General features: G+C 55.5%; 1 protein-coding gene across 8 annotated transcripts in view; it reads left to right on the top strand.

Annotated features, from left to right (window-relative positions):
• The window catches only part of KANSL1 (KAT8 regulatory NSL complex subunit 1), a 94,725-nt gene continuing 79,163 nt past the window's right edge, over positions 1-15,562 (top strand). For 2 of the 8 annotated variants that reach the window (XM_083808823.1, XM_083808821.1), the window contains exon 1: positions 8,621-9,061. The gene's annotated coding sequence lies outside the window, so the exon portion shown is untranslated. Of the gene's footprint in view, positions 36-512; positions 839-8,460; positions 8,484-8,620; positions 9,062-9,322; positions 9,344-15,562 lie in introns of those variants that run through there. The other 6 variants (XM_083808822.1, XM_083808816.1, XM_083808818.1 and 3 more) reach the window with 5 other exon arrangements.

Raw genomic sequence — 15,562 nt, 5'->3', positions numbered from 1 at the left:
AAGGTCCCCACTTCAAGGCTGGTTGAGCGGCGCAGGTAGGTGCGGGGCGAGGCGCCGCCGGTGCGGGGCGGGGGGGGGGGGGCCGGGATGCGGGGAGGGGGCGGCGCGGGACGGAGCCCCCCCCCTCGGGGTCGGGCTCCGTGGGGGGGGGGGGCGCCCTCACGGCTTCGCCCCCCCCCGCCCTCCCCCTTCTCCACACCGGCCTCCCGCAACTTGGCTGCGGGGAGCGGGCCGGGCCGCGGCGGGGCGGGGGGCGCGGTACCGGGGGGGGGGCAGCGCTCCTCGGGGGGGGCTGCGCGCGGGGCGGGGACCCCCCCCCAGAAACCTCCCGCCCCCCCCCTTGCCCATCCCGGGCCTCCATTTTAGCCCCGGCGCATCCCGGGCCCGGGGGGGGGGTTGGGGTTGGGGGGGGGGGCGGTGAGCCCGTGGTGCCCCCCCCCGGCTTCACGGCCTGGCCCCGTTGGGGTCCGGTGTGGGATGGGGCTGGGGGGGGGGGCAAGTGGTGCTGGTGGCCCCCCCCCCGCCTCTCACCGCAGCCTCTTCTTCCCGCAGGTCCCGGATCTTCCACCGCCTCCTGAGCAACCAGAAACTTGCGGAGCCGCCGGGGATCCGTCGGGGCTGGGGGGATTCAGGACCCCCCCGCCTGCGCTGCTGGTCGGCCCCTGGCATTGGGGATCCTCCTCACCTGGTGCTGCTCGTCACCCCCCCTGGAATTGGGGATTCTCCTGCCTGCGCTGCTGGTCACCCCCTGGAATTTGGGATCCCCCCCCGCCAACGCTGCTGCTCACCCCCACGGCCGCAGGTGGTGAGGATGGGGCTCACCGGCACGGCCAGCCAGGTAGGGTCCCCCCCCCTCATCCCGCCTGACAGCAGGAATTTCGGTTTCACCAGCTGCAAACCTACCCGAGCTGGGTGGGCTACGTTGGGGTTTTAGGCTTCGGTTTGATTTCTGGTGGTGCGGGGTGAGTCTGCACCCCCGCAGTAGTTTCTTGGCAAACGTCGAACTTCAAGATGGAGGTGCAGGACAAAACATGGGTGCGTTCCGTGTCTAAGGGGTGTTTCACTCAAAAGTGGCCCGTGCAGCCTGGACCCGTGTGCCCACACGCAGGGAGATGTGCGGCCTCCTCTTGGGAGCGTGTGCGTGTTTCCTGGTACCACCTGTCTGCATACACAACAGCACCTAGGCATCGAGGTGGGACTTGCCTAGAACAAGGAAGAACTACTCCTCGTACCATGTGCATCCTTAAAACCCAGGCTTACACCTGTCAGGTCCTCCTCGTTTGCTGCTGTAGCCTGGTTTTTGTGCGTGTCTGTAATATCGAGAGTTTTGTGCGCACCTGTCAGAGCAGTCTGAGGGGCTTGGCTTGCTCCCATGAAAAGTGAGGGTCTTAACTTGGCTTTTTTTTTTTGTATGGACAAGTCTGATCACCTTTCCATGCCTCTGCGAAGTGACCGAAGAGCTTCTGGGTCTCGAGAGGAGGGCCGTGAGGACTTGCTGATGCTTGCTTTGAAAAGCCACCTGTTATCTTGCAACTCTTGTTACGGGGTAAACACTTAGGTACAGCAATTAAGTTACGCGAATCTGAGTAAAGCCTAAAGTGGAGTGCTGAAGGCGAGAATATTTTCCTCCTCACGTAAATCTATAAGCCAAAACAGGCTGACTTTAGCCCAGTTACGAAGGACTGAAAATTCCTTTTGTAATGGGAAAACCAAAAATCTTTACTCAGTCCTTTCACGCTAACATTAGACAAATCTGCTCTGATTTGTATCTGATTTCCAGTTGGCTGACAAAACAAGCAAAGGCTCTTATTCTGTGTATACATAACAGCGAATCGTTGTGTGGGCTTTAAGCAGGAAAATAAGGCTCTGTTACAAGTTTTGGAGGTTATTGCTGAATTTCCCAGAAATCTCAGTTCCTACAACTCCTGCTGGAACGATGGGAAGCCAGTAAGTGGCTTCTCTGGAAACCAGTCCTCACTTCTGCACGGCGACGTGTTGGCTGAGCAGCGGTTTATCATGCGTCGCATGGGGTTCGGTGTTCGCGTGGCCCTAGGATGTTGTCAGCCCGGTGATTTTCGTATTCCTGTCAGTGGGCGAGGGTCTGTGGCAGCCGGAGGTGGTGCTGATCCGTATAACAAAACGTCGGGATTCCAAACGTGAGCTAATTGCCCTCGTGCTCCAGCCTGGAAAAGGCAGATGGGGGGCAGCCAAGTGAAATTCAGGAGTCCTTAAGCTGTGGTGAGCCTGAGAGGCGACATCCATCTCGTGCTGGTGGCTGCAAAAGCTGCAGGTAGCGCCCGCACCGCGCAGCCTGGACCCGTGCCTGGTGGCCCCGGGGAGAACCTCGGCTCCGGGTGCCGGAGGGGTGCTGGAGGCACCCGCTTCTTCCAGCAGAGCGGCTCGGAAGCGGGCGCACGGGAGGATAACGTGGGATGCTCTCCGCAAGCTGTGGCAGGAGCCGAGGGGAAGGAGGTGTGCCCGTGGCGGCGGGTCACGTAGAACTAGCCAAAGCCTGCTGGAGAGCGTCCCGAGGAGGATGTGCAGACAGCCGCTGTGTCAGGCTGTCACGTCCGCTCGGCAGTTTTGCTTGGAGGCATTCAGGAGGAGCTAGGTGGACCTTGGTTTTATTTTTTTTTTTGAGCGCTCGAGTATGTCTTCTGTTCCTGTGCCAATAGCTTTAAACCTTTGACTAGTAAGTATTTGAATACTTTTGTGTCCTGCGCTCCTGACTTGGGCTCAAACCGTGGCACCTAATGTTGTTGTCATAGCCTGCGTTGTTTTTTTTTATAGTCATAAAGAAAGCAGCTCCATTATAGCCCTTAAGTCTTATAAAACTCTTTACCTGCAGCTCCTTAGCGGGGTGGGAGGGTGTTTTGGAGCAGAGGAGCAGGAGCACCGTGTGTTCTGCCTTCATGGCTAACAGCCGCAGGTGGAAATCTGCAAAGTGCTCCTCTGCTTCCCCGTGGTGGTAGCAGAACCGGGGGGCTCGCTGCCTCGGTCTTGCTGCTGTTCCCCTGCAGTCGTTCTGCTGTGCCTGCCTTGTTACAGGAAGTATCGTTAATAAGGAAAGCGTGTAGGGACTTGACTCTTTCCACCGATGATGTCTGATGTTTTCCTGCGTTGCTGCGGGTTTGGAGGCAGGTGGATTTGGCGTAGACTGAGGAATTTGTGTGAAGCACCAAAACCTAGGGCTCGAAGACTTGAGGAGTGTTGTCTCTGGAACAGAAGCACTCAGAGCATAGCTAGGTGAGACTTGACTATGACCAAAGGAGTAAATAGTCAATAAGCAGCATATTTGATTACGTTCCTGTCTGGTTAAACTGCTGCAGCAGTCGTGGGTCAATAGCAAGGTATGCTTTTCCCTGAGTCTGGAAATCTAAACAGCAACAGAAACAGAAACTGATTCTGCTGTTAAAAAGGCTGGGAAGGACAATGTGGTGGAGGGGAGGAGGCTGAGAATTACAAATGGAGACTTCAAACCTCCCCAGCCAGCTTCCAGCAGTGTCCTTGGCTGGAGGCTGGCTTGGTTCTCAGATCACCCGTTGACTCACAGGAGGACGTGTGAGTGCAGGGTTTGGTGCAGGACAAGTCGGTGAAGGCATTCTGCGAGCCGTAGGTGTGGCTTGCGGATTTCCTTGCCTAGGATAAAGGGAAATACATCGAGACTTTGCAAGTGGAAGGAAGAAGGGCTGAGCTGCACAGCAGGTACAGATCTGGCCTTCCCCTCAGCCCCAGACTCCTGGCAGCAGGAACCCCGCTTGCTACGAATTGCTGGAATTCCTAACCAGACCTCGCTAGTTCTCCCGAACTTCTACATGAAACCTCCAAAGTCTTTGCCCATCAGCCGGTGGAACGGAATGTTGCCCCTAGTAGTGGGGGCACACATGTGAGTATTGGGATTTGCAGTGCGCTGTCCCCCACGCCGTTAGCCTTTGTCTCCTGGTTTGATAAGACATGGGCTTCTCCGTGGGTAGAGCAGGATCGCGTTTCCTTGTCCTATTTCTTCCTCCTTTTTCTCCGATATAAAGTACGTGTAAACTGAAATGGAAGGGATGCAACTTGTTAGAAGTGTGCTATTGCCTTACTTACAGATAAATAGCAGAATAATATCATGGGATCACGTACCACGTGCTGCACAAAACATCATGATTCCCATAATGAAACATCACCTTAACTCCAGCCATCACAGTGTTTCTTAAATATCCAAGAACACTGATGAGATCCGAGGCTTATCCTTGCGCCTTTTGTGCAGTTTTACGTGCATGTTTTGAATGGATCTAAGCCAACCTGATAATATCGTTGGTAACTTACAGGGACATAAGTGATACAGGGTTACAACTAAACGTAGAACTGGATGCTTTACCCTCTGCAAGCTGATAAAACCTGGCTGTCGGACCCCAGCTGGACTAACGACCTAAATCCGGGGTGCTCTCCTGTGAGTACTCGGCCTGCTGTTCTTTGGAAAATACTCCACTGTTTTCCCCAAAGTGGTGAAAATAGAGCTTCCCGTGAGGACTTTAAGAAGCGAGGCTTTTCTGTACAACATGCGTTGGTCTGATGCAACAGTGTGGAGTATTTGAGTAGTTTTTGGCAGGATGACACCAACATCTTTGGCAGGGACTCAGAAATACAGTGGCCAAGTTAGTTTGTTACCTTCGCTAAGGAGCCTTACATTCCCAGCCTCTCATCCTCGTGGAAACCATATTAACACATTTTGCAGCCGTGACTGTAATTGAGTCAAGATAGTTTATTACCCCGTCGCTAGCACTGACTGCCCCTTACCTCCACAACAGATTAAAACAACCCCCCAGCCTGGGTGGCGATAGGACTGCGACCTTGGGAGTCGCGGTGCTTTCCAGAGCAGGCTCTCCGATGTGAGAGCAAACGGCACGTGTTGTCCTTGCAGTTAGGGATGTCTGCATCAAATGACTCAGTCCGAATCATTAACGTGGCTTTCAAGCAAGTGATGTTACTTCTGTGGATCAGCCAGCTTGTTAAGGGAGTACCGTGTTCCCTTCTTGTTTGTATCAAGCAAATTGGAATAGCCACTGACAACAGATGCGGGTCTGTAGCTCGACCTTGGGGTATTTCAGCAGGACAGATAACCCCCAGAGCCCCACCAGCCTCTGCTCTACCTGCATGTGGCTCTCTTTAAGGGCTCTGCTCTCTTTCTGTCCTTTCTGGCGAGCGTTTTCAGAAGAGCCAGCTGGGGAGTGCTGTCTGTCACAGCTGAGTGCCTTTGGTGCCGTGACTGGACACTTTCTCTAACGTTCAGGAAGGATACTGGAAGTGCAGCGATCGCTGCAGAGCTCTCTTCTTGTTGTTGTTGCTGCAGCTCGTCAGGTTTGAAGCTAAATATAGATGAGTCTTGCATCTCCTGAAGCCTCAGTGGCCACTGACGTTTGAGATCATCAGATGTTTTAACAAAAAACGGCAAAGTTGCAAAGCAGGACGTGGAAAAAATGCAGTTGTATCCAGGGGCAGTGTCTGTAGGGAGTCGTGTCACCGTGTCCCTTGGTGGCCACTGCTTTCTCTGCTTTGATAAGATGCTTCTCAAACTGATCTGGTGTCTTTGCATGCTCTGAAGTCTCCCTCCACGTGCCCTAGCATATTTGTGAGTATATGTTTTGTTGTACAAATAGTTGTATATGCACACAAAGCTTGTACCTGCCTTAGAAATCTAACAGTCAAAGCAAATTATGAGGATTAATAGGGAAAGGGTGTGTGTGTGTGGGGGGGGGAAATAAGGCAGCAGTTGGGTACACCGTGTATGGAGCCCTGTGGCTCGTGTGTTCTTGATGCTTTGTAGGAGGGGAGGATTTCAAAGAAAGGTTTCCAGGCTGGTGCTGTAAAACCTGTGGGTTCAGCACTGAGATCACCTCCTGTTCATGTGGGGTACCAGCAGCAGCAGTGAGCCCGTCTGGGGACTCGTGGACGGGGCAGTTGGTTCTGCTGGTGGAGCAGGGATGGGGCTGTTGGCTGGGAGCCCCCGGGGACATTTCCATCTGAGCCGTGTCTCGAGGTGTGGGCCTGTGCCCGATGGGAGCAGCCAGGTGACCATGAGGATGTTGCAGTGCTCTTCTGAATGGAAAGGCTATAAAAAGGTACGTGGCAAAGGCCAAAGTTGTGTTATTTTGGACTGCACAGAAATTTTTGCTTCATCATCTCCAGCTCAGGGTGAGTGATGAAAGCCGTAGGTACGGCTGTGCTGCAAGGGAGTCCAGGTCTGCAGCAGACTGCCAGGCTGGGGATCTCCACTCTTGGTTGGGCTTGCCTCGATTAGCAGAATTCTGCAGTGCAGAACGAGTAAAAGATGAGAAACTTCATTGCACAGGATTTTATTTATTTATTTTAAACTTCCTCCACAACCGATTGCTGCTGGTTTTCAGCTGAATCGAATTCTAGGTAGACTTTAAAAAATAAAAATAAAAATCAGAGGTATTTATGCTCTTGGAGGGAGCTGGTATCTTGGCTTCCTAAAGAGTTGCCCAAATGTGGTGGGGAGAAACAGGTCAGGAGAAAGCGAGAAGCTGCTGAGTTCATCATGGGGCAGCCTTTCAAAAATAGTACTTCTGTAACCCGTCAGAAGGGAGCACATTCTGCGTGCTCTGCTTCTGCGCTGGCACGGGGCTGCTGCTAACACCCTGTCCCCATGTCCTCCTTGGCACTGTTTCATCATCCACTTAGAGACCAGATCGAGATCTCTGGAGTAATTTTTCAAGGTTCTGCATGGAATTGCTGAGATAGGAGAACTGCCCCGTTGGGACAGGACCATCGAGGTCATCTAGGGAGGGAGGACAGCGAGGGACAGAGCACACACAGGAGCAGGGCGAGTTGCCTGCAGCTCGCCGCCAGGGCATCAACACCACCACTGGTCTCTGCCGTCCTACGCTGGACGGTCTTCCTGAAAAACACTTAGACATGTGCTAAGCTTTGAGGGTTTGTGTTGGGCAGCAGACAGCATCTGGCCGCTTTTCCCCTTGTGTGGTGGTGGAATTTGAGGCAAAGGGGGGCAAGAAACTTGTCTGGGTGAGCTGCTTCTTCCAGGTCTGGCTCTGGTCCAGTTGCCCGCACTGGCTGTGGATACAATATTTGCAGGTCTTACCTAATTCTGCAGTCAGAACAGTATAACTTTGAGGTTTTATTTTTATTTTTTGCTTTAAGCTGACTCCTTAGGGTGAGGACACCTCTCTGCCGGTGTACAGCAGCGTGCCCTGCTGTGGCTCCTTCCCTTTGCAGGCAGATGATGAGAATACAAAGCACCTTTCTACTGGCATAACTGCAATCCTACTGTAGGGGCAGCATAGCCGGAGCGAGGGGAAAGTAGTGCGTTAGACTGAACGGGTACGGGAACGGGTACGGGATCAAACCCGGCACGTAGACCTGCCTGAGGGGGGCCGGTGGCCTTGGCCAGCAGCAATATTCAGCAGCTTGGGGGCCCTCCGAGGGCGGCAGGCGAGCGAGTTTTCATTAGTTCCGGCTGTGTGGGACACGGGTTGGCGTCACCCTTGTACCCGTGACAAAACTGAAGGTCAAAGAGGCGCAAGGCGCGCGCAGCGCCCCGGTCCTGGCCGTTTGGGCACTGCCGGGTGGGTCCCGGCAGCCGGCTTGTCCCGGAGGGGCCCGGTGTGCTGGGACGAAGTGGAAGGGGAGGTATCTGTATGATCACGTGCAGAAAATTTGCTTTCTGCTGGGCTGCGGAAAGCGCTCGCCAGATTTCCTGTCAGCCCCGAGTGTTTGTGGTGGTTGCTGCAGGGTCGGGCCCCGACCCTCGGCATCGGGGGCTGCGGGCGGCTGAGGGACCCCCAGCGGGGGCTGTGGGACCCCTGGTGCAGGATGGCCTGGGGAGGCCGGTGTGGCCCCCCATGAGCCGTGGGTTCACGTTTTGGGGTCACTTGGTGCCGCTCAGGCTTCGGGGACTGTAACAAGCAGCACCAGAGGCGGAATTTTTGGAAATAACGCCTGGCGGCGTGTGGGGGGGGTGAGAGCGTGGTGGGCAGAGAAGGCTGAGGAGCGGTGTTTTGGGGAAAATGCTTAAAACGCTGAAAGTTCCTGCGGTGGGGCCGGGGAGGTTCCCCCCCCCTTCCCTTCCCCTCCCCTTCCTTTCTCCCTTCCCCTCCCCGCCGCACGTGTTGGGGTTTGTGTGTGTGTGTGGGGGGGCACCTCAGGCGGACTACATTTCCCATCACGCCCCGCGCCACCCCATGCCCCGAGCGGGAAGGGCGGAGGAGGGGGGAGGCAGCGGGCGCGCCACCGCGCATGCGCACCCCTCCCTGCGGGCGGGGCGGGGCGGGCGCCCCCTGGCGGGCGGCGGCGGGGCGGCGGGCGGACAATAGGCGGCGGGCCCCGCCCCTTCCCCTTCCCCCCCCATTTTATTTTTTTAATTTTTGTAACCCCCCCCCCCCCCCCGCACTGCAGCTCCTCGGCACGACGGCGGCGGCGGGAGCTCGGCGGGGCCCCCTGGCTGCGGGCGGCCGGGCGCGGTACGCACGGCGACCGGCGGGGGCGCTGCGGTGCCCCCCCTCCCTCACCACCCCCCCCCCCCCACGCCACTTTTCCCTCCGCCCCCCCCCTCCCCGCCCCCCCCCCTCCGTGCATTCTCCGGTTGAAGGGAGGGGGAGGGCCGACAAGGAGCCCGGCCGCCATTTTCCGAGCCGCGCCGCCCGCCGCCGCGCTCACCCGGAGCCTTTTGGGGGGGGGGGGCGGGGGGGGCGGGGGCCAAAACCGCTCTGGGGGGGGGGCGGGGGGGGGGAGCACCGAAGCCCCGCTCCGCTCCGCTCCGCCCCGCCGGGCCCCGCAGCCCCCGCCCGCCCGCCGCCGAACCGGGGGTGGGGGGGCCGTGGCCCGTGTCCCCCCCCCCCCTCACCTCCTCCTCCTCCTCTTCGCCCCCCCCCCCGGCTCCGCGCCCACCGAGGGAAACGGGCGAGCCCCGGGGGGGGCGGGGGGGGGCAGGGCAGCGGCGCCGGCTGCGGCACCGCCGCCTTCCTCCTCCTCCTCCTCCTCCGGGCCCATTTTGTGCGGGGCCTCCCCCGGCGGACCGCGCTCGCCGCCCGATCACGTGGTAGGTGCCGCTCCGCGCCTCCCCCCCCCCTCCCGCCAACCCCCCCCTCCCCGTTCTCCCCCCCCCCCCCCCCCCATTCTTCCCCCCCCCCCCCCCCCTCCCGCCGCCGCCGCCGCTGCCCCTTTGTTAGCGCCGCCGCGCCCCGCCGGGCACCGGCAGCTCCGCGGCCGCCCCCGCCCCAACTTCTCCACCCGGCGGGAGGCGGCCCCCCCCCGCTCCGTTTCACCCCCCCCTTTCTATTTTTACCCCCCCCCCCCCCCGTTTTCCCGGTGCCGCCGTTGGGTAAAGTATTACCGGGGGGGCTGCGGTTGGGGGGGGGGGGGGGCACGGGGACGGGGGGGGGTGGGACGGGAAAAGGGGGGGGTTGAACGGGAAGGGGGGGCACAAAGGGGGGGTACGGGGAGGGGGGGGTCCCGGCGGCTCCTCGTGTAGCCCCGGGAGGCGCGGAGGGAGCGGGGGGGGGGGTTGTTTGGGGGAGGGGGGGGGATCCGTTTTTACCCCTGGGGGGGGTTAACGGGGGGCCGAAAGGGGGGGGCCACGCGAAGTTTTCAAAGTAAACAGAAAATAAGCTTTTAAAAAAAAAAAAAAAGAGAAAAAAAATTGCATAACCTCCAGCTTGCAACACGCGTGCACGCTCGCCCCGGCCCCGCGTGGAAAAGGAGCCCGGGGGGGGGCTCCCAGCGCCGGGGGGGGGGCTCCGGGGCTGTCAGCGGGGCCGGGGCTGTGTCACGGGCGCCTGCCCCTGCTCCCGGGCTGTACAATAGCGTAATTTTTCATCTGGGTTTGATCTGCTAAGCCATTTTCCTGTATTTACTTTCCGGCTGCTTCTTTCTTTTTTTTTTTTTCTTTCTTTTTTTTTTTTTCTCTCTCTTTTTTTTTCTTTTTTTTCCCCTTGCCGGAGCGGCCCCGCCGACCCGAAATGTATTTTTCTCCAAACAAGAGAGCGCGGCTCTCCCGAAAGGCTCTCGGTGACCGGCACGGGTGTTTACTTTCATCACGGGATTAGCATCTCTCGGTGCCTGATTACGGAGAAATTCCCCTCCTTTGGGCCGGCAGCGAAGGTCTCGGAAAAGGCAAAATAGGGCGGCCAAAATTACTAAAAAAAAAAAAAAACAAAACTAAGATTATTTTCTACCAAAAAAAAAAAAAAAAAGGCAGCTCCTTCTCGCAAACGGAGCTGCGACCTCCCTGCTAATTAAATTTGTGTACAGGTGGATCAGAGCGCGGGCTCCACGCCGCCTGTTATGTAAAATGCACTCGGATGACAAAACTGTAGTTTTCCATAAAAACCGGTCGGGCTCCGGGAGGAACTGCAGGGTTTTTTTTTTTTTTTTTGGTTATTTGTTCGGGCTGACCAGTACGTTTTGCGCTGCTTTGGGCCGTTTCGGTGTTAGCGGTTACATCATGTCATGTGTTGCGTACAGTGTGATTTGTGCCTCTAAAAATAAGGCGAGGTAAAAGCCCCGCTGCTGGGTGCCGGCGAGGACTCGAGGGGGTCCCGCTGCCGGGGGGGGGCCTGGATCGCTCCGGGGGGGTCCTCCGGGGCGTTACGAGCCCCGCACGGCCCGTCCCGAACGCGGAAAGCGTCTTCCCTTTAAACCACATTTGTCCTTTTTATAGCCTTTGTTTTCATGGAGGAACCTCCGGTTCTCTCCCCCCTGCTTCAGCCTCTTCCTCCTCCCCGACTGCTCGCTGGCGCGCGGGTAAGGGCGGCGCGGCGGAATCGCTTCGAGCCGCGGTTATTTCTTTAATTAAGAAGCCTCAATTAACGAGGGGGGAGACGGAGAAGGGCCGGAGGGAGGTGGGGTAAGCCCCGCGCGCGGCTCCGGCTGTCCGCTGCCGGCCACCGTCGGGGCCGAGCTCGGGGCGGCGTGCTTTTGGCGCGGGAGGGCCGGCTGCGTGCTCCGGCACCGCGCTGCCAGGGTGGCACGGCCACCCCGGGGCTCGGCGCGGGACCCGGCCGCGATAGCGCTGGAGCCGAGCCGTGATGGTTTGGCGACGGGGGATGGCTTGCGTTCCCTCTTCGGAAACGATAAAGCAGCAGATGACCAGGCAGACGCGGCTGGGTTGATTCCTTGCGTTGTGGTTTTTTTTTTTTAATTTTTTTTTTTTTGCAATGCCGAATTCGAGTCTCATCTGCTCTCGGAGCTCATTCGGTAACTGGAGAACTGGTGAAATTCTGACATCACAAAAGCCAGGGGGGAAAGCTGAGCAGTTCTTCGACCAAAGTCACTTCCTTTTGCCCTGTTTATAACTGTTTTTTTTTTTTTGTGTGTGTGTGTGAGAGCGCAACTGCCATTATCTAATGAACACGCCGAACAAAGAATGTCTCTGGAGTTTCAGCACTCCACCCTCCTCCTGCTCAGGCAGCGAGCGGTGCGTGTCCTCAGGAGCTTCAAAAGGCTTTTCCAGGCAGGGGAGCACTAAACCCATAGCGGGGTGAAGACGCGGCCTGAGGGCAAGGGTAAAGGTTTGGGATGGGGGAGAAAGGACGAGCAGCACGGTGCCCCCACCCCGCCCACGAAACTTCATCTATTTTTCCTCTTCCGATGGGAGGGTCTTAATATTTCTCTGGAACTACTTTTTTTTTTTTTCTTTGGTGAGTGTAAGTCAGCGATATCCCTGCCTGTCCCCATTTATCAGCAGCCGATTTTGTCTTTCTCGTTTGCTTTTTACTGGGCTGTGTGGGAAACAGGTGGGCCAGCTTAAGCAAAAATGGGAATTTAATTCGGTGGAAGTGGCTCAGTTGGATCACGTAGTGCTGAGGCCAGATAAAATGTGACTTCTGCGCGCGTGTTCGGAGCGGTTATAGTTTCGTTACAAGGAGCTGCTTGGTATCGGGACAGCCGGAACGGCAGGTGATCTGAGGAGCACCGTTTCCGCTGCTGCGTTTTATAAATACCACGTCCCAGCTCAAAACTTCCAGGAATACAATGTCTGTCTGGAATGACAAGCAGAGACTGCTCCAGAATGCCGCTTGCTTTGAGAATCCCTTCCTGCCCTGTAAGTAGCGGTTTAGCCGCATCTTCAAGGATGCAGCTTTCTGTAACGAATAATTTGAGGTGGAAGAAAGGCTTTCTGCTGCTTCTCACTGGGCACGGAGTTGTCGTACCCAAATCTGCGAGAGTCCTGGTGCTGCGGGACTTCGGTAAACACAATTCCATTAAACCCCGCGTGTGTCCCCCCAGCCTGAGTTCAGAGCACTGCTTTTGGAAGAGGGCTGTGGATAAGTTACTGTTCAGGTTTCAAAGAAAGTTAGAAAATAAGAAAAATAAGTCGGTTCCCCCCCCCCCCAACCCCCATATTTTCAACTCCTGTTACCAGATGACTGCAGCAGAATGGGATATGCTAATAGGCATGGAGACTTAATTCCAGGGGACAGAGTTTTGAGAGCACACTGTCTGAATTTAGTGGTGGAGCTGTGCTGTTTATCTAACAGAACGAGGAAAAAGGATAACAATTGCATCTGAGGAGAGGAAATGGGAGTAGCTGTCAGCCTCAACAGGCCACATCTTCATCTGTTACTTAATCTTTGGCTGCAAACTTTTTTTTAGCGGAGAGCCAAGCGTTTAAAAAACCTAGCTATTAAAAAAAAAGTTTAATCGAAATACCTAGTGTGATATGGAGAGCTTTTTTGGACCTTGGAGATGTTAGCGGAAGATGGACCTTAAAGACTTGTCATTTTCAGCTCTGTCAGACCTCACGATTCTCCTCGCTGAAATCTTCCTAACTTCCTGTCGAGGGCTGCAGTGACAGGATACGATGGGAAAGGTTACCAGCGAGCTGCCTTACGCTGAATGAGAAACGGCAAACCGAGTTCAGGCTGCAATCGTGGCCCGTAGAAAGGGACGTGTGCCGTGCGATTGAGCGTCATCTTCCATTCAGTGAGCATCTCTGTTCCGGAGTTCGCGTCGTCTTGGCTTTAGTTGCTGCCGTGGCAGTCCTGGTGGATTTGTTCTCTCTGCCGTGAGATCTGAGGAGCAATAAAAGCTGAGATCTGCAGTTAGCTGAGCACACGTATCCGGGGGAGCTCTCATGAGCTCCGTTCGAAATAAGGTATTTAAACTCGGCGGGAGGCTGGCCCGCCAGATTGCGCAGGGATCGAGTGGTTGGGGATGCTTAATTCTGCTCCTCCGGCCTGTCGCTTCGTGCCGGACACCAGTTACCGTGAGGTTTCTTCTAGTGACAGTCCTTACGCAGTGTTTAAAGCACGAAGGATCAAGGTGGTACCGTTTACAGGGCAGGGGTTTTAAGTTTTGGTAAAAATCCTTGTGTGCTTTTGCCCAGAGGTGGTTATAACAGCGCCTCCTGAATGGAAATGTGTCTTTAAACTGAAGAGGCAATTCTGTTTTTTGTTTAACTTGCTCTCTGAGTCCTGAGTTCAGGTTTTCATATTTCCTGGGCAACTTGCCCAGATTATGCGAAAGAAAAACAAAATCTCTCTGATACTGGATGAGGGGGGAGACCTGGATTTAATAATTAAAGCTTGTTTTTTGTCTTTGTTAGTACTCTGTCAGACTGCTGATTTCTGCAAATGCCCCACTATTGTTTTTTAAACCATGCTGCTTTATATTTGACTGTAGAAAACAACTTTGCTCTGAAGAGTAACCTAAAAGCGATGGGTATTTTTATCTCCAGATGCTTCATTTACCTGGTGAAGTCATTCTTGCTTAAAATTATTTGATTTTCCATACTTTTGATTAGGGAGATGACAGTTAATTTGGCTTTGTGGATGTTTGGTGTTTTTTTTCTGACATGGCATTGATAAGAACTCCTCTACCTTAAATTACGCAAAGCATAGGGAGTTTTATTTATATCCGGCGAGAGCTCAGGCGTAACAGAAAATTGTGCTTGAAGAAGGAGACCTCAGGTTGCTGGTCGAGAAAAGACCCTGCCACTTCTGTGGGCCAGCAAGTGAAAAGCAGCAGCTTCTGTTTTAATCTTGAGGGCTTCTGATTGGAAACAAAGGCTATAAAACTGGAGCTTAGTAATTCTTTCTTCTTTGCTCTAGAGCAGAAGTACAATTCCCTGGGAAGTTCTTAATATGAAAATAGTTATTTTTCCCTGAGTGACTAGGAGCCAGTCTGCTGCGTTAAAATATACGGAAGATACTTACGGATGTGTTTTAAAAATCTTCATTTCTTAACCTTTTTCATTCTTTTCTGTAAAAAAAGAAGAGAGGAAAAGGGGCCTGTTTCCCAAATGTAGGTCATTATAAGTGCACGGGCTGCCAAACTGCGTGTGACCACTGGGTTATCGATAACTTCATCGTCCCGTACTTGCCTGTCACGTTTTCTTAATTAAAGCTTTGAGAGTTACTTCTCATGTAAATCTCTCCCTAAATTGGTAAACATCTGTCTGACAACTATAAAACATTGAAGGGTGATACAAAAGGCATGTAGGGGATCTGTTACGCATATTGTATATAACTTCTGGTGGATGCACGTTGTGGATGCGGGAAGTATTTCTAGGCTCGGGGTGTTGGCTTTGTGTCGAGTGCCTGCGTTTTAAGTTGCTCTGTGGGGTTAGGAGCTCAGATGCAGCCTTTCGGCCGCAGAATGAGGCGTAAAGGGATTTAATTCTCACCAAGTTTCTTCCGAAAGCTGGTTGTGACCCCGCAGGCTGAGGAGATGCCTGGGCGTGGAGGAGGCGAGGGGGGAAGTGGGAGCTGGCCTGGTGCTCGCTTCCTTCGGGGGCGCTTGGCCTGCGCGGCCTTCGGCTCGTTGGGACCCCCCCTCAGCACCCGGCCTGAGGTGCTGAGCCCCCGTGCGCGGTCCCCGCTGCCAGGACGTGGTGCCGGGGCTGGGGGGTGGTCGCAGCACCAGGCGCGGGGAGGCTTCGCTGCTTTGTTGGCCCTTCGTGCACGCGTTGAGCTCGACTCTGTGTGGGTACCCGTAACCTCTCCTGTCTCCGTTCCTAGCGCAAGGAGTAGGGAAAGGGCATGTCCCGAAGTGGGTTTGGATGAGAGCGTTGGGGGAGGAGATCCGGGGGTGCGAGGGGGCCTCGAAGCCCTCACAGAGAGCAGCCCCGGCCTGCTTTGGCGCGTGATGAAATGAGACGGTGACATTCACACGCAAAATTCCCTCAGTGTGAGGGTTTAAATGGCAACCCGGGGAATTCAGACCTACGGGAGGCGGATGTGAGCGGTGCCAGGGGGAGGCAGACCGCCTGGGGGGCTGGTGGTCTGCGTGGGGTGGCCAAGGCCTGGGGGCAGCCGTGCCCCTGTGGGGGCGGATGGGTGGCGAGGCCTGTGGTCCTTGGAGCCCTCCGGTTCTTCTCGTGAACCCTCCTGCGAGCACAGGTGCTCGGTTTCTCCCCCCCTCCCGAAACTCCTGTCACAACTTTTCAGAGAACAAAAACTTAGCGTGTCCGTTTCGGGCTTATATTGTGAGGCGTTGCACAAACTGGTGTGCTTGGAAAGCCAGTTCTTCTTTCAAGGCCTGGTTCTAAAATTGAGTTTCAAAACCAGATGGTCCTGGAGAAGTCGGCGTGCTGAAGGAA

This window comes from Anser anser (assembly GCF_964211835.1).
Source record: "Anser anser genome assembly, chromosome: 23".
NCBI lineage: Eukaryota > Metazoa > Chordata > Aves > Anseriformes > Anatidae > Anser > Anser anser.
Note: the sequence above shows the minus strand (reverse complement) of the source record. Positions and strands in the feature narration are given on the sequence as shown.